The sequence below is a fragment of the Ceratotherium simum genome, chromosome 14 (assembly GCF_057802395.1).
Source record: "Ceratotherium simum simum isolate JZ-2026a chromosome 14, ASM5780239v1, whole genome shotgun sequence".
In the NCBI taxonomy this organism is placed as follows: domain Eukaryota; kingdom Metazoa; phylum Chordata; class Mammalia; order Perissodactyla; family Rhinocerotidae; genus Ceratotherium; species Ceratotherium simum.
The window spans coordinates 14,635,523-14,662,310 of record NC_141913.1 but is presented as its reverse complement, the minus strand read 5'-3'; the positions used below and the strand labels follow the sequence as shown (position 1 = coordinate 14,662,310).

General features: G+C 38.0%; 1 long non-coding RNA gene across 1 annotated transcript in view; it reads left to right on the top strand.

The window, feature by feature from the left end:
* Positions 1 to 26,788, top strand: part of LOC147915267 (uncharacterized) — a 207,260-nt gene that overhangs the window by 155,343 nt on the left and 25,129 nt on the right. The window contains exon 4 of the long non-coding RNA XR_015554272.1: positions 25,278 to 25,562. This is a non-coding gene — a long non-coding RNA (uncharacterized LOC147915267). The remainder of the gene's footprint in view (positions 1 to 25,277; positions 25,563 to 26,788) is intronic.

Here is a 26,788-nt window from a genome sequence, read left to right as displayed (position 1 = left end):
GCAGTTCAGGCCCCTGCAGTTGCCTGCTATGGGAGTCATAGCCGTAGGAAGATGGAGGACCAGGGACGCTGTCAAACCCCAGGGTTAGGAAAAATGAGAGGAAAGGAGCAGAGCCAAAGCAGGCCCAGAGGTCAGCCGTCTGTTACTGGGAAAAGGAGGTTACGCTCCCTCCTCTCCTCGGCTCTCTGCATTTCCTTGTTCACAAGGGCCCTCGGCCTCTTTCACCCATGCGTGTGATGCCCTAAAATGCTTGAAAACATGCCTTCCCTACTGTGACTTACTCACACCGGACTGAAAAATTTCATTCAAAATGTACGCTGTTTCATTCTTTTTTTTTTTCAGAATAATTTACTCAGCTTGACCAGTACTTTATCTCTGATTTTATTTTGAGACTTCCTAGAAAATAGTAAACTAAAAGACATTTTGGAGTTCCCCAAAGTAAAACCTATAGAACTATTGGGAATTTGGTCAATGGTGAATTTAGTGGAGGGGGGTAATTTTTAACTGACACCTTGCTCATGTCAGGTTTCATTTACTTAAAAGAATTCTTGTGATTGAATTTGAGTTTCCTTCTTCACTGGCCTATAAGATCTTGGAAGCCAAGATTTTTAGCACATTTATCTTTCCTCTCCCATGATGTAATAAAGTGACTGCATATAATAATTGATAACAAATATTCCTTGAATTGAAATAACATTCACAGTATGTTTTTCTTAATTTCTTTCAGCTTACTTTGAAACAGTGCTTATAGTTTTGACTCTCTTTTCTTTATGCATATATTTCATGATTCTAAGAACCATATCATTCATTGTCTTCTTTTTTGTTGTTGTTAGAGCAACTTTGGATGGAATTGGACCTCAACAGTTTTCTGTTCCTTTTTTTTTTTTTTTTGGTGAGGAATATTGGCCCTAAGCTAACATCTGTGCCAATCTTCCTCTATTTTGTGTGTGGGATGCCACTACAGCATAGCTTAATGTGCGGTGTGTAGGTCCACGCCGGGGATCCAAACCCACAAACCCCGGGCCACCAAAGCAGAGCGCACAAACTTAATCACTATGCCACCAGCCCGGCCCCTCTGTTGCTTATTTCCATAGAAATTTGTTTCCCTAAACATTTAGAAGGAGTCTGGGTTCAGAGAACTTTTGCAACTACACAGAACTCTCTCTCTCTCTCATATTACTTTTGTGTAGTGTTATTAAAGCAGCTTGCTGTCTGAAATATCCTGGCCTGGTCCATCTCCCTCATTTTATGTGGACAACTTTTTCTCTTTCTCTCTATTTTACCAATTCTGCTAAATTTTGCTTTCATTCCCAACAGTTTGTCTTTAATGTGCAGCCTTGTCAGGCAAGGGAGCCCTGTGGGTCAGTTATGGGAGTTCATACAAAGCTGGACTGCTGCCTCCCCTTGGGCCGTGGGGAAGGCAGGGTGGGGGGCTGGGGAGGCCTGCAATCACCTGATGTTAGCACTGGCAGCACTGCTCCCAGCCTCAGCTGTTGTCCTCAGGTTCGCCCCCCACACTTTCCAGCGAATCTCTGCAGCTATTTTGGGGTTTTCTTGTTCTCAGGTCCTTCAGACACCCTGTTGGCTCCCTCTAATTTCTCTGGCACAGATACCAATACACACAGGTGTGCTAACATGCTGGTATGCCTATTGGTGTTTGTCCCCATCTGCTTGTATTTCGGGATTGGTATGGATGCCTTGTCTCTTAGTTTTCTTGTAAACGTGTCCATGGACTTTTGATCTTGCTGCCTCATCACCTTTTCAGGGAGAGGGTATGTGTGTGTGAGTGGAAGTGCTGAGTAGGGAGTGGTGGGAGTGGGGGCAGTGTGTGAGGATCCCAAAGCCATGCTGCCACCATAGCCACTATCTCGCCAATCTCCCCCAAGTGATTTTTAAATCAAATAAACACACAGCCTGGAAAAGGGACACTCTAGTTTCTGTATAGAGATATTTCACCAGGATTTGAATCAACCTAAACTGAGGACGGGCCGGGCCTGTAGCAAGAATAAAGAGCAAGTACTGCTTTTGCTCCAACTGGAACAGAGCCGAGCTCCTTGCTCCTTCCTCTCTTTCTGGGGCCTTCACTCTGTTTCTCACTTGAGCTAAGTGAGAAGGAAGGCTCAGCGCTGTCTTGATGCACAAACATCTTGGAATTTTGAGGGAGGAAGATGGGGACTAGTGTCCAATTTCAGCCAAAGGTGAAAAAGGAGTCCCCCGTGTGGAATCAAGCTCTTCACTTCTCCTAGTGCAGCATCCGTGCAGCATCACGACTCCACACTGTGTCCTTCATCTGTTCAGACATCCTCTTGGCAGCATTGCAGATAAGCAATGAGGGTGAGAGAGTGCCACTAGGGTTTTCCCAATGCTTGCGGTTTTTTTTTTCATCTAGGCCTAAGGCATTGCTCAAGAGTATTGTTCGTGCTGTCCCTCTCAATGGAGCATCACAGATAAGGGTCAGAAAAGATCTATGGGCATCTCAGTGAGGCTGCTTCTCATGTCCTCACCATATATACTATGTGTCCTGGATATTGGACCAAGAAGCCACTTCTACTGATCATTAACATTTAGGTAGTTATGCTTACAAGCAGAGTACCTTATACACTCAACCAGGAAGTCACATCACACACACATACACACACACCCCACATTTTATACCCCATCTTATGGTCCAGTTGACCACGCTGTCCAGTGCATCAGAATTGTACATTTTACACTAGATATAAGTGATCTCAATTTCTCTTTAACCTTCTGAGATGTTAAAAACCCCTCCTTGTTTCAAATCAATTTTCTCTTCCCTCATGTAAAGGTGCCAGTGAATGAGTCTTGTTTCCCTTGTTCCCACATGTGATGGTTAATTTTATGTGTCAACTTGGCTGTGCCACAGTGTCCAGATATTTGGTCAAACATTATTCTAGATGTTTCTGTGAGGGTGTTTTTGGATGAGAATAACATTTAAATTGGTGGACTTTGAGTAAGGCAGATTGTGCTCCATAATGTGGGTGGGCCTCGGATCAGTTGGAGGCCTGAATAGAACAAAAGGCTGCCCTGCCCCGAGCAAGAAGGAATTCCCTCAGCAGATGGTTTTCGGACTTTACTTGCAACATCGGCTCTTCCCGGTCTCTGTCCTGACTGCCTTTGGACTCCAACTGCAACTTTTTCCTGAATTTCCATCCTGCTGGCCTCCCCCATCAGATTTTGGACTTACCAAGCCTCCACAATTGCATAAGCCACTTCCTTAAAACAAATCAATCAATCAATCTCTCTCTATATATATATCTATATAAATATATAGATATATAGATATCTGTATCTATAACTATATGAATCCTATTGGTTCTATCTCTCTGGAGAACCCTGACTAATACACCACACAAAAATGAAGACCTCCAAATATATATACAACATCTTCACACTCACTTTTACAGCCCTGTTTCAACTACTGCTTTCTCATGCGGGAGCATGCTGGGAATGTGTTTCTTTGAACAGCTCCTGAGGAAGGAAACTTTCACTGCAACTTCAGGATTTTTCTCATCTTCCCAAAGTTACAGAAAAGTGACAGGACACAAAATAATGTTATAACTTTTTTTGGCATGCAAAAATTCATGAAAACATCAAATCACAGAATTGCAGCGCTTTAAAGTTTAGCGCCAATTTCCTTCTACCATAATATATCTCACACAAGGAATGTTTACCCCTAGAAGCCAAAGTATCTTACATTCTAGATCCACATTGTCATTGATAGCTATAGATCACAGCAGAATAGAAGTATTAACTGGGGAAAATAGAAAGACCTGATGATAGTAGCTTTGTCAGAATGCTAGTTAAATAGTGCCTTTAGTCCAAAGTCAACTTTTGAACCTAACACTCAGCCAAGAGAAATGTTCCACGTAGAGGTTAACAGTGACATTAAAAGTTTTGTGTCCTGGTGGGGAGTGAGGTGGGAGCTGCTTTCCCAGCTTCCAGATTGACTCTTCTTTTGGAGACTAGCATCTAAAGCATTCCTATCTTATAAGAAGTTTTAGAAATGTGTTTAGACGGCACCTCCAGCTCCCATGCCTTACCTACAGCCCACCGGCCTTTTGGAATTTTCCCTATAAGCTCTCATTATTTTACCTAATATCCCATATCAGGCCCTGTGAATCTCATACTTCTGGGCTGAGAGAAGTGTGGGTGTTATCCAGAAGCTCAACAAACAGGGTACTCCACATTAATAACAGATGACTTTCCAAATAAAGTGCTTTCTTGCACTCTTTCACCTTTCATTCTTGCATTCTCCACAGCCCAAATGTCCTTCTACTTCTCTTCTTCGATACGAAGCTATATCAACTCCATCCTGCTATGGTTAGTGCTTCTCCAGCTCCAAGTCAGTTCCTTTGGGAAGCACTATGTCTTGGGCTCCTCTCCAAACCTTTGCCTCTCCTCAGCTTCTGAATTTCCTGGGCCTTGGAAGTATATACTTTTCTAATGACAACATAAACAACTCCTGTGTCATTTCTATTTCTCTGGAATAAAATGCTACCCCCTAAAAGTCAACAGAGGAACAAGACACAGGACAGAAAGCCTGGAGTGTTAAACTGTGCTATTGACCAAAACATAGCACCATCAAGCAAAGCAAAAGGCTTGATTCCTTGATTAGCCCATTTAGAGGTGAACAAGCACTAGGCCTGCAGATGAACCCCCTGACCACCAGGAGAAATCATACTCCCTGGTGAGAGATTGCAGGCTACCATTTATCAGGTGTGCTTTCCACTGAGCCAGACCTGGTGCCGGAATGAAGCTGGATTACTCTGGAGGCAGTAATCAAGACATTCTTCTAGGTCAAGAGCTTTACTCTCCCTCTACTAGGCTTTTCCCAAGAGAAATACATGATCATGCATGAAAAATATGAAAACAAATCCAACAACAACTTACTGAGAAGCCTAAGTGCTCCTGTTTCTATATGCTTGTCTCGACATTGTTGTAGTCTGGACACCACAGTATCCCCAGAGGGCTGGAGCATAATATAGGAGAGAGGGTAACTCAACAAAAAGTGATAGGAAGGGAGTTAAAACTGACGATCAAAATTCTGGTGGATTTGCTTTTTATTTCTCTTTCACTTGCAAATAGAAATGCTATAATGTGAATAAATATAATTCTGAGATAATATACTTTTCCGTGAAGTTAATTCATTTGTTCATTTATAACTCAACAGACACAAGTCATTGCAGTTAGGTCATTGGAAAAGATTTGACCACTGTACACATGGAGCTTACAATTCAGTCCAGCAAATGAGCAAGTACCTGCTCTATGTTGATGACAGTGAAGTAAGATATTAGGAAGAAGAAGATGATATAAATACGGTGTGGCCACTTAAGCAAATCCACTTCTACTCCAACACAGCCTGCATAGGGGAAAAATGGAAGGGGAGAGGAAGAACAGAGTGATGGAGAGAAGCAGCACAAGCATGACGAAGGCAGGGTGATTGAAAGTGAAGGCAGCATTGGAACAGAAGTAGAGTTTCTTGTGGGACAAGACCATGTCTTGTATCACACTTCAGAGGTTCCTAATATTTGGAGAGTGATGAAAAGATATTTGTTGGCTAGAATTGGAAGCTCTTAAGTGCAAGGATCCTGTCTCCAGTGACCATTATAACCCTCAGAACAATGAATGCAGTATCTGTATAGTGCAATGCACACAGTGAGGAGTGAAAATTCACCATAAGTTCCCCAAAATATTCTGATTTCATTTTCTTCAAAAATTAATGCTTTACTATAATTCAGGGTAATATTGATAGGAGCAGCCCATTTTTCTATTACAAATCACTTAGAGAATGTTATTTTTCAATTTTCTGGATTCTATTTTGGTCGTCTATTTAAAAAAATTTTGTATTATATTAGAAATAATATCCAATTTGTTTTCTGAAAACTTTTCAACCTTCTAGACTTCAAGTAATTGATGTTTTCTCACCCAGTGGAATTCTCTGTAGGTGGTTGTGAGTATGAATTAGTTATTTGATAATTTTGTTTGTATAATCTGTAAAATTAGTTATCAATTATTGTAAAGGATAAGGAATTTTCCTTGTTTCTATAGCAATGTAAACCCTAGAGATGTGTTTCAGCAAGTCTGCCTCCTAAATTATTCCCTGGCTATGACTAAGGAGGCTGAGGAAGATCCATTGGTTCAATTAGTTTACTAAGAAGCCATTTAGTGCACTGGTGGAGAAAGATAACTGAAACGCTGGAATGCAGCATCCCCCTGGCTTGAATTTAACACCGTTTATTGAGTGAATGGTATGTGAAAGACTGCACTAAACTCTGTGAGAAACGGCAGATGAATTAGACAAGGGGCAGATGAATTAGACAAGGGTCCTATTCTTCTCAAGGAACCTACAGTTCAGTGGGAAAAATTGAAAGTAAATGAATATAGGAAGGAAATGAATGTAGGAGCAAAACAGTAAGAAGGAAAATTAAGGGGAAAAAAAGGAGAAAAGGTAAGTGCATTCTGATACATGAACACCTAATGAATCTTTAGCAAAGAGGAAGAGTATGTTACTAACTTTTTTTAACTCTAGGATCTTAAAAATAATCTAATCTAATGGAAAAATCCCCATGCTTAAATCTCATTTGACAGTGGTTTCAAATGCTGGCTTAGAGAAGGAACCCAGAGCTCTCTAATTTTATAAAGCTCCCCCAACTTATTTTGTTCAGTTGCCAAGTTGGGAACCACCACTATAGCATCTTGGCTAAGGGGTAAAACAGTCTGATATCAACTGGCAAAGGACTCATTACCTTGCCAGGCAGCATATTCCTTCCTTGGAAAACTGCAGCATAGAGTATTCATTATGATTTTAAGTGGAAATTTCTCGATGAAATTTCAATATCTTGATCCTTGTTCTACACTTGAAGCCAGACAATCTAAGTTCAATCCTTATTTTCTCCTGTGCTATCTTCTACAAGTTTTATAGTTTCGTGTTTTACATTTAGGTCTACAATACATTTTTAGTTAGTTTTTGTGGCAAGTGTAAAGTCTGTGTCTTGATTCATTTATTTTTGCATATGCGTGTCCAGTTGTTCCAGCACCAATGTTGAAAAGACTATCTTTGCTCCGTTATGTTACCTTTGCTCGTTTGTCAAAGATCAGTGGGCTACATTTATGAGAGTCTACTTCTGGGCTTTCTAGTCCATTCCATTGATCTATTTGTTTATTCTTTTGCCAATACCATACTGTCTTGATTACTGTGGCTTCATAGTAAGTCTTGAATTCAGGTAGTGTCAGTCATCCAACTTGGTTCTTCTCCTTTAATATTGCTGTTACTAAGCAAGGGCTCGCTACCTAATGTGCATAAAAACCAACACTATGGCACTGGCTTTTGAGAAAAGAAAAGGCTTTATTGCTAGATTGGCCAGGAAGGAGACAGGAGGCAAGGCTCTCAAATCTGTCTCCCCATTCCAGGGTTTGAGGTAAAATTTAAGGGATTAGAGAGGGCAGGCAGGTATGCAGAAGCACTAGCAGGGCAGGTTTCTATTGGAAGGACTCCCAACAAGACCATTTATGGTAGGGTGTGGAAAGGAGATTTAACACCGGCTCTTCCTGGACAATGGATGCCTCACTTCTTAAAAAGGGTCCATCTTGGGGCTGGCCCAGTGGCTCAGCAGTTAAGTGCACACGCTCCACTTCGGCAGCCCGGGGTTCGCAGGTTTGGGTCCCAGGTGCGCACTGACGCACCGCTTGTTAGGCCATGCTGTGGCAGCCTACCATGTACGGTAAAGGAAGATGGGCATGGATGTTAACTCAGAGCCGGTCTTCCTCAGCAAAAAGAGGAGGATTGGCATGGATGTTAGCTCAAGGCTGATCTTCCTCACAAAAAAAGAAACAAAATGGTCCATCTTTCAAGTTCCAGTCATGTCCCAGTCCTTTTGGTTCCATGGCATGGGGAGAATCTTTGATTCTGGGAGTTATCTCAGGTCAAGATTTTCTCCTCTGCACATGCTTCGGCTACATGATGCAGTTTTGGCTCGCTGTCCCTGCAAGACAGCATTTAACAATCTGTCGTTGATAAGATGGGGTCAGTTTAAACCAGTTCTGTGGTTACATTGTGTTGGCGATTCTGGATCTTTTGCCTTTCCCTATAAACTTTACAATCAGTTTATCAATATCCGCAAAATAACTTACTGGGATTTTGATTGGAATTGCATTGAATCTATAGATCAATTGGGGAAAAACTGACATCTTGATAATATTGAATCTTCCTATCCATGAAATGTCTCTTCATTTATATAGTTCTTTTTTGATTTCTTTCATCAGAGCTCTCTAGTTTTCGTCATGTAGATCTTGCACATATTTTTCTAGATCTATACCTAAGTATTTTATTTTTTGATTACTAATATAAATATTTTGTTTTCAGTGTCAAATGCCACTTGTTTACAGCTGGTATATAGGAAAGCAATTGACTTCTATATATTAACCTCATGTCCTGTGACATTGCTGTAATCACTTATTAGTTCCAAGAGTTTTTTGGTTGATTCTTTCAGATTTTCTGCATAGATTATCATGGCATCTGCAAACAAAGACAGTTTTATTTCTTATGTCCCAATCTATATACCTTTTGTTTCCTTTCCTTGTCTTTTGGCATTAGCTAGGACTTATAATACAATGCTGAAAAAGAGTAGTGAGAGAGAACATCCTTGCCTTGTTCCTGATATTAGCAGGAAAGCTTGTAGTTTCTTCCCATTAAGTATGATGTTAGCTGTACGCTTTTTGTAGATATTCTTTATCAAGTTGAGAAAGATACCTTCTATTCCTAGTTTGCTGAGATTTTATTTTGAGATTCATTTTATCATGAATGACTATTGGATTTTGTCAAATGTTTTTTCTGTATCTATTGATATGATCATGTGATTTTTCTTCTTTGGCCTATTGATGTGATGGATTACACTAATTGATTTTCAAATGTTTAACCAGCCTTGCATACCTGAGATAAATATCACTTGGTTGTAGTGTATAATTCTTTTTATACATTGATGAATTTGATTTGCTAAAATTTTATGGAGAATTTTTCATCTATGTTCATGAGAGATGTTAGTCTGTAGTTTTCTTGTGATGTCTTTGTCTGGTTTTGGTATTGGGGCAATGCTGGCCTTGTAGAATGAGTTAGAAAGTATGTCCTTTGCTTCTGTCTTCTATAAGAGATTGTAGAGAATTGGTATAACTTCTTTAAATATTTGGTAGCATTTGCCAGTAAACCCATCTGGGCCAAGTGCTTTCTGTTTTGGAAGATTATTTGCAATCTTATCCTGTCACTGCTATCCCTAACATCTTTTAATGACTCTACATTGCTCTTAGGATAAAGTTCTAAGCCCTGAAGTTGGACAGTAGCCTATATGATCTGACCCCTCATTCCTCTACAGCCTCTGTCTCATATTTGCTTTCTAGATCACAACTATCTAGACATTTTTCAGTTTCTTGAAGGTGTAATCCTCAGAGTTTTTGCCCCTGGTCTTTCGTCTATCCATAATATCCTTCTCCCAGATTCCTTTACCTAGGTAATAAAAGAGGCACTGGGCTTATCCTTCAGATCCCTGCTATACTTTCCTGCTATACTTTTTTGTATGTCCCTTTCATAGTACCCACCGAAATGGAATTAACTCTGTATTGTTGTTATTATGTGTTTACTGCTTATCTTTCCTACTAGACTATTAGTTCAATGAAGACTCTGTCTTGTTCACTCTTGCATCACCCTACACTTAAAACAATGACCATAATGTATTAGTCATGTAACAAATATTTGTTGAAAGAGTAATTCTCACACTGTTTCTATGGAGAAGGTACTTATATTATCTTTCTTTTATGGATGAGGAAACTGAGGCATAGGGAGAGCAGGTAAATTGTTCAGTTGCATTACTACTGAATTAGATGGATAGGTTGAAAGACATGTCCATAACTCTGGTCCTCATGTTATCAAAAACTGTTCTAGGGCAGGACCCTTAGCTGGGACTCCATGTAGACCCGAGGTATACTAGCCCTCAGAGGATCCTTGAAATCCTTAAATTTCTTTATAAATTATTTTAGATAGGCGGATATTAAGAAAATTGAAGCTCTATAAATGCCATTTGCTTCTTAAAATATTCCAGCTCACGAAGAATTTTAAGAACCACTGTCATAGAGAATCATCTTAAAATTTCATCATTTGCTTTTCAACCTGTATAGACAGGGCTGTCAGTACTGTTCTCGACACAAAGGAAAAACAAAAGCTTATTAAGAAATATAATAATAATGGTTTTAACTACTTGAGAAGGGTAGTGCTAAAATAATTTATATTGTTAAAAAATTAATCTTAAATGCTACTTTGAGAGGGATGGATTTTAATCTGAACATTTTTAGTAGGGTTTCAAATTAACTGATGCTAACCATCTATTTAAACCACATAAAGAACTTCAAGAGGAGAATTATTGAGAGTTTTTTAAAAATCTGTTTTTCGCTGTTTCATAAATAAACTAGGCTTGGAATTTTTTAGAGAGAACTGACATATTATATGGAGAGAGTTCAAAGAGAGCTATGTCTCCTCAGCAGTTTAAATGCATAAACATTTAAGCAGTGTAATGAGGAATTAAGTAGTTGCATTAGAATGTTTGGGCCCCAGTCTTTTTGTATAAGCTCCAGCAGAAGCCTTACTGGAGGGAAAAGTTTGGTGATCATAGGCTTTAGACCAAACTCAGGATCAAATCCCCTCAAGATTCAGGGAGTGCACTGTAGGGAAATGGATTCCTGGGTCCCTGGAACTGAGCCAGAGACACTTGAGAGCTGATACTGATTTCTCCTCCCAGATGAGGATGTGACTTTGCTGATGGTTAAATTGTATCAGGAACCATTAGAGCCTTATATACATTAAAATTCCCTTAAAAGGAAATGCATATATTGGGATGGAATATAACCCCCAGGCATAAAATGTCTGTGGTGTAACAAGAGGTTGGTGATTTCCTCAGCTCTGGCAGGGCCTTATTTGTACTGAGAATGTTCCCTGAAATTTGTCCCATTAGGGCTAAGCCATACTGAGACGTGCTGCATTAGCCCCTGCATTATGTAGCCTCTTCTTTTTAAAGTTCTGTAAACTTGGCTAAATAAACCAGACAGTTTATAGAGAGATATAGTGTGAGTTATCTCTGAAACCATGCAGAAGGCAAAGTTCAAAATGGGAACTCCTTTTTTTCTCTCCTCCCTATCTCTTCTGGCTGTTGGTTAACATACATATGTTTCCTGCGGTCTCCTGGGATTATTACTATGGGGACAAAATGATTTGGAGTGATAGTATCTTTTTCCAAGTTCCATTTTGGGACTATATTTCTGCTTCAATCAAGAGACCTCAGCTATAATGCATTGTATGTCCAGTAGGGAGGAAACTAGTTACAACATAGGTTACAATTATATATCTATCTGTGCCTTCTAGGTGTTGAAATTCTGTAATTGACAACTCTCAGTTGTGTATTTGTATCATAGTTTACAACTATGTGTATCAAAATTTACAACTCAGAATATTTAATGAATGAAAAATGGTATTAGAAAGGCTGCAATATGGGGGCTTTAATGGCTTCAGAAATCCTAATACTTTAGAGATTAACTAGAGGAATCAGCTGTAGGGTGGAAAGTTACCAGTATGGAGAGGCAGCAAAATGCTGCTGAGAGGAGGAACCAGATAGAGCAGACACCTGAAAATAGTAAAAATCTATCTGTATGCCTGACTGGTGAGACAAGGATCGTCCCCAAATGGATTCCTGCCATAACACTACAGATAAAATACATTCAATATTTAATGTGTATAGCATTAAGGTAAGTGCTCAGCTGAAAGCAGCAAAAGGATTTTGGAAAAAAACAAATATCTCAACAATTTGTTTGTAAAAAAATTAAAAGAACACTATAAATCATCTAATTAGAAGAATACTATGAATCATCTAATTTTTTAATTCATTTTTGGGGGGAGGGAAGTTAATTTAAAAAATTAACATCATTGATTCTGTAAAGTGGGTTGTTACCTATTGGATCAATCTCCTCGTTAGGCTTTTCCTTTTTTTTTTTTCAGTCTTGTTTGTGTGTGTGAGGAAGATCAGCCCTGAGCTAACATCCATGCTAATCCTCCTCTTTTTGCTGAGGAAGACCGGCTCTGAGCTAACATCTATTGCCAATCTTCGTCCTTTTTCTTTTCCCCCAAAGCCCTAGTAGATAGTTGTATGTCATAGTTGCACATCCCTCTAGTTGCTGTATGTGGGGCGCGGCCTCAGCATGGCCGGAGAAGCAGTGCGTCAGTGCGCACCCGGGATCCAAACCCGGGCCGCCAGTAGCGGGGCACGTGCACTTAACTGCTAAACCACAGGGCCGGCCCGGCTTTTCATTTTAAATAGGATTGTAGAATGGATATTTTGCTAGACACATGAAAATAAGACAGTATTCAAAAATCTGCGTTCATAGCGGATTCAATACATAGCAGTAGCATATTTAAAAACATCCTTGAGTTATCCAAGAGTGTACATTTTGTTTTGATATGCTTCTCTTGTGTTATTGGTATTTTCCCTCTATTTTATGGAATAAAACTGAGGAAAAATCCTCTAATAATTAAGCAATTGAGGTAGACATGTCTTAATATGAATATGTGGTGAATGAAACATTTATATAAATCATTGTAAAAAACTGGTTTACATTTCAGCAACTGAAAAAGAATTCTCTAACCCGTTTCACGTCACTTGCAATATATTTAGAGGCATTAATCGGATGCGAATTTTTTCTCTTTTTATGCAAATTGTAAGGTTGATTTTATCTTTCATGTTCAGCAAGGTATACCAACACAGCCTCTAGAGATATAGAAAATTAGAAGCCACTTTATTAATTTGTTAATGGAGTTATGTCAGTGTATAGCTTTCTTACTTTCATGTTATGCCTTTGCTTAAACTTGTTTGCCAGCATCCTTCATCTTGTATTCTTGTGATATTAAGGGCACCAAATGAAAGCAGAGTTCAGGGCAAAAGGTATACCATATTCTGTCTCATGTACATCTAATAACACAGGTTATTGTCACAATTTGTCAGGTCTTTTCTGCTTTATCTCCTTGGTGACCCAGTTCAAGCCTTACCACATCTGGAGACCTTTAGTGGAAATTATAATTTGGCTTCTATTCTTTTGTTTTTGTTTTTGTTTTGTTTTGTTTTGTTTTTTGTTTTGTTTTGTTTTGTTTTTGTGAGGAGATCAGCCCTGTGCTCCATCTTCCTCCACTTTATATGGGACGCCACCACAGCATGGCTTAACAAGTTGTGCTTCGGTGCGCGCCCGGGATCCAAACCGGTGAACCCCCGGCTGCCACAGCAGAGCCCACATACTTAACCGCTTGCGCCACCGGGTCGGCCCCTCAGCTTCTATTCTTACTGTGGTTACCCTCAAATTTTTAAAGTAAAATTTTGGGGGGAAATAATTCCAAACTTGAAAAGTTTGCAAAAATAAAAAGAATAGAAGGAACACCCATATACCCTCTCCACAGATTCACTTATTGTTTATCTATGTTTGCTTTATCATTTCTCATTTGCACTTCTCTCTCTCTTTTCCTGTCTGTTCATATAATCTATCATGTATCTATCATATATACACATGCATAATTATTTTCCTGAACAATTTGAGAGTAAATTATATACATTAGGTCCTTTACCCCTAAATACTTCAGTGATTAGGGATATTTACTTACATAACCTCAGTGCAATCTCTAATTCATAAATTTATATCAATATGATATTTTGACCTAATCTTCTTTTCAGATTCCAATTTTGTCAGTTCACCTAATAAAGTCTGTTAGAGCATAATTGTTCCCTCCAACACAGGATCCAGTCTCGAGTCACATATTGTTTTTTAGCAGTCATGATTCCCTAGCCTCCTTTATTCAGAAATATTTCTACAGCCTTTCTTTCTTTTTGTAACATTGACATTTTTAAAACAATACACTCCCAACCCCACCTTTTTATTTATAAAACATTCAGCAATTTATTTTTATGACATATCCTTATAAATAGATTGAGATTATGCATTCTCAGCCAGAATACTGCATAATGATGTTGTGTCCTTCTCAAGGTATCACATCTGGAGGTGCATGATGTTCATCTGCCCCTCATTGGTGCCATTCATTGGTCCAGGCATGGCCTGATTTCCCCACCGTATAATTACAGTTTGGTTTTCTCCCTTACAATTAATAAATGGTCTGTGGAGAAACACTTTTTGGTCATTCAAATATCCTGCTCACCATCACAATTTCCTCCTAGATTTAATTTCCATTGGTGGTCCTGACCTGATCCAGTCTCTACCATGATAGTTGCAAACTGATGATTTTCCAACTCCAGCATTCTCTCCACAATTACCCATCAGCTCTTAGCATTCTGCTGTAAGCAAGAGCTCTTCCTTATCTATTATTGATATAGACTCAGGAAATTTATAACTCATTACTGTATATACTATCAAAGAAAAGTAATTTGAAAATATAACTATTCTTGATTCTGTTTTTTTCATCACCAGCTGTTCCAAATCTTCACCATCCATTTCAAGCAACCATCACTTCTCTCACTCTAAGGTTGTCTAGCTTCCTACTTATTCAAGCAAATTGGGAACATCAACTGTGAATGATTCAACCTCCCTTCTCTCACCTTGCACGTGAAAATGTGTTCACATCTATACCTATTCTTGTCGACTTTTGTCGACAAGAATTTTGTCAAGTCACAGATGAGGTAGCCTTTCTCATGATAAAGCCAAATGCTTTATCTATGGTTATTTTTTCCTCCTCTTTTATCTTATTGGAACTGTGATGTATAGTTTGATTATTTCTTTGGTTCACGAAACACTCTGTGCCTTGGTCCATGCCTGACCTCTTTTTATCTTTCTATCTGTATATCTCTCTTTGTCTGTCTTTCTTTTTTTCCTTTCCTTTCTTACCTTTCTTCTTTCTTTCCTTCTTTTGTCTATCTGTCTATCTATCTATTCATCTATCTATCTGTCTATCTATCTATCTACCTATTTTAGTTAAAGTTGTGAGCTCCTGTAAACCAACGAACTCTTCTTCTTAGGTGACCAGCCATATTGAATTAGAGCCCCCATAGACCTCATTTAACCTTAATTACCTCTTTAAAGGCCCTATCTCCAAATACCATCACATTCTGAGGTACTAGACCTCTAGGACTTTGACACATGAGTTTTGGAGGTACACATTTCTCATTCCACGTAGCGTCTCACATGAATCTTTCAATTGATCTCCCTGCTGGCATTCCGGCCCACCCAAAGTCCACCAGTGCTCCCACTGTTAACTAAACTACAAAACAGATGAGGAACAATTTGTATATTTTAAATACCTCTTTATTCTAGTCCCATCTGATCTTTAGCAATATCACTGGTGTAAGCATTGTGGTCTTGGTGAAGCAAGGAAGTGCTATCAAAAGTGATGTCATCTGCATACAAGTTGATTACTGTGCACCAAATCCCTTTTCAACTTTATACTTCACTTTATACTTTCAAATTTGATATATATTTTCTTTTGTGTTATTCTATGATCACATGTATAGTTAGGAGCAAACTCAACTCAGTCTATAGTTTACTTTTAATTTCTTCTTTCATTCATGAATTAGCACGACGATGCTAATTGCACCAATATATGGTATGTTCACACATCCTGTTCAGTTCAATGAACATTCACGGGACACTTGCTGTGCTCCTAGCATTCAGTATTCAGAGGTGAATAAGACATGAATCCTGTCCTCTAGGAGCTAAAGTCTGTATACATAGATGCGTATATGTGAGAAAATAAATTATAGTTCGGTATGATGAATGAAGATAATGGATGTTTCAGCACCTTTTCCAGTAAATCAGAGGGTTTAAAGAAAAATCTAACACATCCAATCATAAGCCTTTTTTTTTTTAATTTTTCCCCCCCAAAGCCCCAGTAGATAGTTGTATGTCATAGATGCACATCCTTCTAGTTGCTGTACGTGGGACGTGGCCTCAGCATGGCCGGAGAAGCGGTGCGTCGGTGCGCGCCCAGGATCCGAACCGGGCCGCCAGCAGCGGAGCGCGCACGCACTTAACCGCTAAGCCACAGGGCAGGCCCCAATCATAAGCCTTTTTACCTCTCTTTCTCCTTTAAAAGCTGTCTTTATTTAAAATCTCTTCCTATGTTATTAGTCATTTACTTATTCTCCCATAAACTGGAAAAAGCACCAAAGGATTGTGCCCTTTTCCTCAAAATTCCTGTATAAAATTCAGAGCTGGACCCTTAAGTCTAGGAACAAGCAGGCCATTCACATTTCAATACTGATGCTTCCTGTTAGGAGATGTGGGGTTTTTTGGTCTTTTCTTTGATATTTCACCTTTGACCTATACTATTTTCTCTTTATTTTTCCTTTTAAATAGTTCCATGAATACTTTTCTATTAAACATACTTTCTCTTTTGGTACTACCTTTCTTTTTTAATTTATTAAAACCACCACCAACCACCCTTCTCTCGTTCTTCTTGTTTATGTCTTTTCCTTCATCATCTCTACTTTGTCTAGTCAGAATTAACTCCCTTGCTCATTGATTATCGTCTAACTCCAGCTGAAAATCTTTTTCTTCATTCCATAAATTCTCTACATTAGAAAGCATCTGATACTAAAAACATTAATTTTATTTTTCATTGTCATTGGCATTATTTCTTCCTTTATATAATTGTCTCAATATTTTATGACATCTTAAAAGAAGTAGAGCTTTCATCATTTCTCATGTAGTTTTTAATCTTTTAAGAATTTCCTCACCTTTACTATGTTGATACCAAATTTTCTTTCTTTTGAACAGTTTGATCACATTTTATTTCACAACTTTTATTAGTTCTTGTAAATAAATCATCTGATTGGCTGGCTCATTTTCTTTTTTATTTTTCTTTTTTTTTCAGGATTTTAGGCTGCAGTGTAAATAAGAATACTTTGGAGCCTCTATTTAACCGTTTAATTTCTTTAAATCAAGATCACTGATGTTTATTCTCTCCAATTCACAATGCATTGCCACACATTCTGAGAATTTTGACTTTTCAAAGGCCCGGTTTTGGGTGTAGTAAACATAAAAAACACCCTTATGTAGGGAACTTTTCCTTTGTTGACTGGTGTGAAAGTTTAAATAAGTGCATTTATCAACATTGTTTTTTATATTGCTTGAAAATAAATTTAGTCTGTTTATCTTCACTCAAAGATATGTTTGCATATTTGCACTGTTTATAATATGAATTCCTATTTTATGCTGTCTCTTTCACAATGTATTTCTATATTTTCATTGAGTGTTCTAACTTCCTTTTCTCTTTCCTCCGGTGGCTTCTGTCATCCAGATTCCTTCTGTCTGGTCCCTATGGTAGCAGAGCACAGTTTCTTTTGGGAATAGATACTCTGTTCACTTATAAATTCTCTGAACTCCTTCTCTACTATATTTATTTTCTTTTCCTCTGCAAACTTCAGGAAAAACTGACTCTTCTAAAGTTATTTTTTTTCTGCATTCTTTTCTTGTGTAAGAATGATATTCTCCCTGATGAATTCTGTCTGGATTGGATTTAGCTCTAAGTGCTTCACTTTTTCCTTTCCTTCCTTTCTCCCATCTCAAATGTTGCATAAGACACATCTTATTTCTTTTTCCTGAAAGTTTTGCCTGCTGTCATTTTAACATAGAACTCCAGTAGATTTACCTTCATCTATTTGATCAGATGCAATATCATTGCAGAAGTACATACCTAGAATTGGGCAAGGGGCAGAGCTAAACTTGTGACCCCTATTCACAGCTACATTGAGTAGTTGCATAATTTTGGGAAAGTTATTTCCCAATTTGTCATCTGGATAATGAGTATGTGAGAATAGCACCAACCACACAGGGTTATTTTAAAGATTTTTGAGGTGTTATATGGTAAGATTCTTAGCATAATTCTTTGCATATAGTAAGTATTTAATAAATATTAATGATATTTTACTTTCGTCTACATCATCTTCCCTTTTATTCTGAATTTTCAAAATGTCCTTGCTTGTACCGAATAACACTGTAATATGTATTGTTATACATTTGCAATTTAAAAAATGACAATTTCCATTTTTAAATGCAATATAGTGTACCTTTTCTCCCAACTAGGATACTTTTCATGTCTAGGTCTTAACCAAAAATAATTTCTTGATCCATGTCAGTAGTAGGTTTTTTGTGGGGTTTTTTTGTGTGTATGTGAGGAAGATCAGTCCTGAGCTAACATCCATGCCAATCCTCCTCTTTTTGCTGAGGAAGACTGGCCCTGGGCTAATATCTGTGCCCATCTTCCTCCACTTTATATGGGACCCAGCCATAGCACGGCCTAAGCCGTGCACCGGTGCGTGCCCGGGATCTGAACCCGGGCCACCAGCAGCGGAGCATGCGCACTTAACTGCTACACCACGGGGCGGGCCCTTGTGGGGTTTTTTTGGGGGGGTGAGGAAGATTAACCCTGAGCTAACATCTGTGCCAATCTTCCTCTATTTTGTATGTAGGTTGCCGCCTCAGCATGGCTGATGAGCAGTGTAGGTCCACGCCAGGGATCCAAGTCCGCAAACCTGGGCCACCGAAGTAGAGCACACCGAACTTGACCACTATGCCATGGGGCCGGCCCCTCTGTAATAGGTTTTTGACTCTTTTGTGAACTTCAATTCTTCCCTCATCCTAACTGAAGGTGACCTAGTGTGTGGTAAAGCCAATACTTCCAGTGCTCTAGTTCTATTTTAAACTTTTAGTAACCTGTTCAAACATCAAACTGTGTACTAACTTTACAAGAAGTGATAATCCGGGCCGGTCCTGTGGCTTAGCGGCTAAGTGCGCATGCTCCGCTACTGGCGGCCCAGGTTCGGATCCTGGGCTCACACCGAGGCACTGCTTCTCCGGCCATGCTGAGGCCATGTCCCACATAAGGCAACTAGAAGGATGTGTAACTATGACATACAGCTATCTACTGGGGCTTTGGGGGGTAAAAAAAAAAAAAGAAGGTAGATTGGCAATAGATGTAAGCTCAGAGCCGGTCTTCCTCAGCAAAAAGAGGAGGATTAGCACGGATGTTAGCTCAGGGCTGATCTTCCTCACAAAAAATAAAAAAATAAAAAAAGAAGTGATAATTCATCATGATGAAGTTTATGTGAGAGCACAGCATCCCCTACATTCACTACCTCCATTCTGAAGCTATTGAACAGACTCTTTAACATTTGCCCCCACATGAAATCAATACTAACATCTTGCAGTCCTTTTTTACTTCTAGCAGATAGTCTTAATTTCATTTGGTAAATCAGTATCTTAGGAAACAGCAGAAAACCAAACAAAACCCCGCTTCCATAGAGCTTATATTCTAGTTGGAGAGGGAGGGGAGGAATAAAAAAACAAATATGACAAATTATGTAGTATACTAGAAATATGTATGTTACTACCATGAAAAAAATGAGCAAGGTAAGAGTGATTGGAGGTTCTGGGGTTATAATTTTAAATAAGATTGTCATAAAGTGACATTTCACCAAGATTTGAAGGAGGCGAACGAGTTAGAAATGTGCACATCTGGCAGAATGGTTCAGATGGAAGAAAGAGCTCACAGAAAAGCCCAAAGGTGAGGGCATAGCTAGTGTGTTCAAGGACTAGGAAGGAGGCCAGTGTGGCTAGAGTGGATTGAGTGATGGGGAAACTAATAGAAGATGAGGCAGATAGGTAGTGTGAAACAGATTGTGTGGGGCTTTGTAGGCCCCTATGAGGACTTTTGGCTTCACTTTGAGTGAATTAAGTCTGCTGGAGGGTTCTGAGGAGAAAAATGAAAGATCTGACATAGGTTTGAAAGGATTACTCTGGCCGCTCTATTAAGAGTAGAAAATCCAATTTTACTCTTTTTACAACCTATTGTTTCCTTTTTTTTTTTTAGCTGTGATCACAAGCAAATGTGATCTTTTTATCTATATTAATTTTAGTAACCAAGTTCTCTACTATTTTACATCCCACTGGAAAGTCTAAAAAGAAGGCTTATAAGCGGTGGTGGTGGGAAGCAGGGTAGTAAAAACCTGCCCAATTCTTGTTCTTAATAATTAAAGAATGTAATTCTAAAAATGTTTTTGAAAAACAGAGTAATTGAGTAAAAAATATTTAAAGGATGTATATTTTTTAAATCAAGAGAAAATAGAAGCAGCCAAACCAATATAGAACAAACTATTTGAAAAAGGCAATTACAAATAAGCATAAAAATAGAAAGCAAAGGATGATAAAATAGAAATAGGCCTAATTATAAGTTATTACAACTGCTTACTGTGAACAAATGAACTCATGTTGAAAATATTTATACGTCACACTTAAAAGGATATACATACAGTTAAAAAAAGAAAGAAATATTATACAATAGAAATATTATCAGGCAATGCACAAAAATAAAGAAAGGAAGAAAAGAAGGAGGGAAGAAAGGAAAGAAAGGAGCAATAATAATCCATCAGTCAATAAATATTTATTGAGTACCTAAGTGCTAGACACTTGAAATACAGAATCAAGACAGCTTTTCTGAACTTCATTGATATTTTCCTGAGAAATAGAGGTGGATATTTGTGGGAATGATAGCTGAACACCATTTAAGTAATATTTTTGTTGCTCTGAAGCAAGATAAGCAACATGACATGGTGAAAATCACGCGCTTTGGAGTACGGCTGACTGGGGTTTCAATCCAAACTCCACTGCTTACTGGTTTTGTGACGCTGGGTAAATTTCTTAACTGTCTAAGTCTGAGGGTCCTCTTCTGTACATCAGTGATATGTAGAGTGGCTTTAGAGAATCTGGGATGAGGGCGGGAATAAATGGAATAATGAGTACAATCCCTGGCACATAATAGGTATTATATACATATCTGGTGAAAGCAAAAATAGTTTATTAATAGAGAATATGGCACTTCTTTGCAACGGTTTTAAGTTTCTCAAGTGATATTTTGTATTTGGTGGAGTCAGGATTCGAATCCAGCTCTCACTTACAAGATTCTGTCCTTTCTACTACACTCTACAGACGTCTGCCTATGTTAGATAACAAAAAGACAAACCAGCAAGGGGCATCTAATTTTTGTTTTCCCAGTTCCTTCTCCTTCTTTTCTTTTTTTTTTTCCTTCTTTTTTTAACTTCCAACCTTCTTTCTGTTCCAAATCATCAGAGTTTTGTTTTGTTTTCTTCTCTCCAGTTGCTGTTGGCTGCTCAGTAAATGCGTCCTCGTTGAGTCAAGAAGAGCAAACTCCGGGGCTCAGCCCTTTTGAGCCCACTCACTGTGCTCCCTTCCTTGTTGCTCACAAAAGTTCCTGTTCTAGAGCTCATTCTCCAAGTTATACGTCTACAGTGCTCCTCATAGTGTGGTATATTGAAAGCAATATGAAGAGGAGAATCAGGAGGTTGTACCATTACAAACTCTTGACTAAATAACTTCATATTTTAGACCTCAGATTGCTCATCCCCCAATGAGGAAGTTTGGCTAAGATTATTGCTAGGCTTCTTCACCATTCTAAAGAATAAAAAGTCACATGTCTATGGTGCTTTATTATAGTATCTTAGATAATTCTTATAACAATTCTGTAAGAGTTGCCCTTTCTATTATATTTTTTACAAAAAATAAATTTTTTTCTTCAGTGTAAAATCAAATTCTGTCCATTATAAAATATTTAGAAAAAGCAAACAAAAATATCCTAATAGAAATTATCCACATTTTTGTTGTGAAGAGATGAAAGTTCAAGAGTTTAATTTGTCCAGGGTCCACATTTACCTACAGGGTAGAGCTGGATGTCTATCCTAGGTCTCCTTACAATCTGTACTTCTCTCTCTCCAACAGGCTGCCAATCTGGGATTAGCACTAAAAGTTTACGTCTTTGGGAGACCTTCTCTTAGTCTGGCTGCTTGAACTCCATACCGTTATATTCTAGGTTCTCTGCCCCCATCTCCCTCACTTCTAATGACACTGACATCCTCCCAATGTACATCGTTTACAGTGGAACTCATTTAAGCTTTGTAGTGACTCTGAGAAATAAGGTAGAGATAGTATATGCCCCCATTTATTGATGAGGTGACTGAGGTTCAGAGAAATTAACACTGTTCCTGGAGTCATTTAAAGACATTTATCCAAGACTAGACCCCAGGCCAGTCTTCTCAAATTGTGGTTTTCCTATTTTCAAAAAGCATAAATTTATTTCTTATAGAATAACATAGGTAAAATAACAGACTAGAAGACAGATGTTTTACGTACTATTTCCCACCTAGAAAATCAACAATTAGCAGGTTTTTGACAAACATACCCCTTTTGTTTTGGCTATCTCAATTTAAGTTTTCAAGTATTGAAAATATTTGGCTAGGAATATGTTCTAAAATGCTGCTTCCAGAAATTACAGAATTTCACAAAAGAAGTACAATGGTAGCTTCTCAAAAGAAAGCATGCTCAGGGTAAGAATATTGAATTATATCATCTCCCTCCCTTCAACCATTTCAAGCTACTTAGGAATCAGGAATATGAAAGTTCCGGGTTTCCCAAAACATCACACATTCCCTGTAATAGACTGCAGACCTTGAATACAGCATGTCCTTAAAGTAGGCAAATCCGATCATTATTCTCAGGCTTGAATGGACCTTTCAAATGGTCAATTATAGTTCAGTTTTAAAGATCGTAGTCAATAGCCATGATATGCCACTTTTTTGTTATTTGAAGCTTCATGTCGAGAAAGTCAATCTTCAAGTTGCCATTTATATCTAATGAATCTTTGAAACTCTTAAACACCTGTTTTGCGTTTTTTATCATTTTTGCAAGTTTTTTTCACTTTTCAAAATATTCTTTTAGTTGAAAAATTCATCAAGATACTACCACGAATAACCGCAGTATACAATACAACCAACCAATATCTTTTTAAAAGACTCTTTTCAGATAGTCACCATCCTCTAGAAAGAAAAATGACTAGAGAAAAACTGATGGTGTCTGAAAATTACACAGACAGTCTTACTGGAAAATATCAAAGTTTACTAGATTTCATTGAAAAGGACCTGTGGATATTTGTGTATGTATTTTATCCTAATTTTTCCCCACCTCCAAGTCATCAGCATCAATTCCTGATAGTTTTGTACTGATGTATTAATGTTACCTGAAGAAAAATTAAAATCTACCTCCATTATACTAAACATTTTTGTTTTTATTTTGAAGAAGTATTTTTTAGGAGTTTGAGAAGAAATAGATAAGTCCTTTGAGAACAGGACGTAATCTTCACCCTTGAGATTTTTTCAGTAAATGTAGGTGGTCACTGACATATCAAAAATGAATAAATCATAGGAATGAACATTAGGCAAAATTAATTCACAAAAACAAATAGTTAAATTACATTATAGTGGATATGACCAAAATATTATAGTTATTGCAAAGACTAATTTTCACGTAAAGCCATTCTGTAAATTCTAAATCAATACTGTTTTTGTTACTTTACAAAAGGATTTCCTGGAAGGGGTCTTTATCTAACAAGGAACCATAGAAATTTTAAATTGTGATTGGCTTAAAAATTCAAATTTTAGGAATCTGTTTCAAAGAAAATAAAGTACCTAAGAGCTAGTAAAATTTTAGCTTAATAAATAAAAGGGGGAAAGTGTCTACTTAAGTATTTTGGTCCAACTCTGCAGGCATGCCCACAGGAAAAAAAAGGGCAAAAGATAGGGAAATACATAAGAAAATAGAAATTAAAAGATAACATCTATGGATTCAAACAAAACAGAACGTTCAGTATGCTGTTATGTTTTTAAACACAAGACAAAACACATTTTAAAACATTTTAGAATTACTGTAATCTTAGGAAGGGAGCCTTTCTAAAAGGCTCTGTGCATTATACCATATCCCCATTTATGCAGAATCAGATAAAGTTACATGAAGACGTTAATAGAGCAAATTAGGGCAAAGGCTGGTGGAGGCCGAAAGACTCCTGAGCGGTAGAACTACTACTGAGCAGTAGAACAATTTTAACTCTTGGGACAACGGCAGTAAAAATAGATGACCTCAGCATCCGGAGAATTAATTGAATCAAACCAATCCATTCCTACCTTCACCCTTTGTCCCCTACAAGACATTCAAATTGCGTCTCAAAATAGTTTCTCTCTGTAGTCATCTCTCTGTCCTTTTACTGCCATCTCTTTCACAAATCAACGCTAACCCTTCCCCTGTTTTACATGCTAACTAGAGACTCTCCAGTCCAGATGTTTGTAACTGATGGCAGAGAAGCTTTCAGCAAATGGAGTCTATATAATTTGTTCATTCATTCAACTGATATTTCCTGAATGTCTAATATGTGCCAGGGACTGTTCAGCAGATACACAGGTGAACATGACAGTTTCTGCTTTCATGTGTAAATTGCAGTAGAAATAGGTGCAGAGGCATGCAGGAGGAAGGAGAGACTGGAAGAAGGGAGGGGCCTCAAACACGACACACTCCACTGGCCTCGAAATGTTCCCATGAAGGTGTTCCAAGGGTCTAGGAATATGGCACGTGATTCTATATAGTCTATATTGGGGAGAAATTTTTGAGTTGAGCTACTTGAAATTTCTTTGGGCTAGGCTTTGTATCACATAAGGAGGAGTGGTGGCCAATCCTTCAATTGGCATAAGAAAGGCAGAGGCCTCCTGCCCCAGGTAGGTACCAGAGTTAACACCATGGTGTGTGGCAAAGGCAGCAAGGGATTGATTCAGGATGTTCAAGTGGAGAGAGAAACAGAGATTGATACCCCTTCCCCAGCTCTAGAAAAGAGCCATTGATCCATTTCATGGGTAAAACTCATGAGCCAGTTTCCTGGTTTAAATTTGTAGAACTGCCATTTGTGTATTTATACCTTAGAGGCAGTATTTATTTACACCTCAATTTAAATTATCAACAATTAAGTGGCAAACCCGCTTTAACTTCAAAGTCGTTCCCCTAGTCCCCCAGCTGTAACTAAACCTCCTGGAGCTTTGGCTGCCAATGTGGGTCAGGTGATTAAGAGGCATTTCAAACTGCAGGTGGAGGAGGTTGAATGGATTGTATTGTCTCAGAGGTGAGAGATAAGGATGAGTGTGTGCTTAGAATAGGCCACAGTTGCTGCAGGAGTGGCCAGCTTTGAGGAAGAGCTGTTGGTGATTGCGAATTAAGGGATCTATAGGCTGTTAGCAATCTCTGGGAGGAATATAAAGCAATATTTAAAATTGTGGGATTCATGATTCTAATTCAAAACCAAATATCGAGAGAAAAAAATGGAAATGTTCCACTTGTGCTTCCCTCAGGGCTATTGTAGTACATCATCTAACAAGACGCAATGCAGCTGGGCTCGTCAAATCAGTGACACCTCGATCAAGTTAGTGTGGGAGCAATTTACATCCAAAAGATACTGAACAAACCTGGAGTCCACCACTAACTCAAGGGCCATGCTTTAGGTTCTTGCTTTAGTGAAGATAACTACAGACTTGAAGGAGAGACACAATTTTGAGATACTGGACCTCAGGGAACAAGATGGACCAGCCAAGTTCTGGGTCAAAATGTCGAAAGGAACATGAGGAAGTGGAAATGAGGTAAGTCGCCTTGCTTTCTGATGTCAGACAGGACAGCCTTGATGCCAGTGAGAGATGGGTGAAGACAGCCTTTAGCTGGCAAGCATAAGTTTTAAATTTTTACCTAGACAAACGTATTATATTTTCCTTTGTGTTTTCTTTCATCTCTAATATGCTTAGGAACTCTTTACCCATCCAAAGATCAGTTGAATATATTTTTTTCCACTTTTTCTTTTTTACATTGAATTCTTTATGTTAGAATATAAAGTGAAGCCTGCATTTGATTACTATTCTCTTCAAAGGCTAATTTCCCTAAAACCTCTTTTTGAATAATCCAGCCCAATTGTTTTGTGATGGTCCTTTTTCACTTACATGCTTTAACTGTCTGACTTAGGCTATGTTTCAGGATATCTATGCCATGTTTTCACTCTTATGCCATGTTTTGCACCAATTCCACACCATTTTATTTGTGGTAGTTTTATATGTTTTACGTTTTGTGGGTAACTTACTATTGTAACATTTCTGTGTGAGACTTTTTTTAAGTATTGCCATGCTTATTCTTCCAAATAAACTTTAAAATTATTTTTGTCAAATCCACAAAAATACCATCATGATTGAATTAAGCTACTTATTACTTGGGAAGTATTGAATTTTCAATAATAGCTAATCCTTCTGGGGAAAGAAAATACCCATCTTTATATATTTGATCTCCCTTTGCATCTTCCAATTAAGTTCTATAGCTTTTTCTCATAGGAATTGCAAACTTTTCTTGCTAATTCTAGATATTTCATGTTTTTTTTTTCCTCTGTGAATGAAAAATATTTTTCTTGTGTTTTATTTTCTAATTCCTGTTTGTTGATATAGAGAAATCTAGTTATGAGTGCATCATATATAACAACTTACTAAACTAGTTTTAAAAGTTTTTTAATTGATTTTTTGGGGGATTTTAAGGACACATAATCATATATTAAACAAACAGCAATAATTTTTTTCCACATAATTAGTGAGAATTTCTGGTATATTTGGCAAATTTTCATTCTTAGTGTTCTGTGTTGTGGCTAGTGTTTATTACTGTAACGTATACCTAGAAACAAAATCATAGAATGTATAATCAGAGTTACAGGTTGTATTGGGTGGAAAATTGAAATCCTAGTTGTATTTAGTTTGGCTCACTTTTTTTTTAAACTAGAACTTTCTTTCTTGAGAACATATTTTGGTGTCACTGGCACTCAGGATTTCTGTCCGAG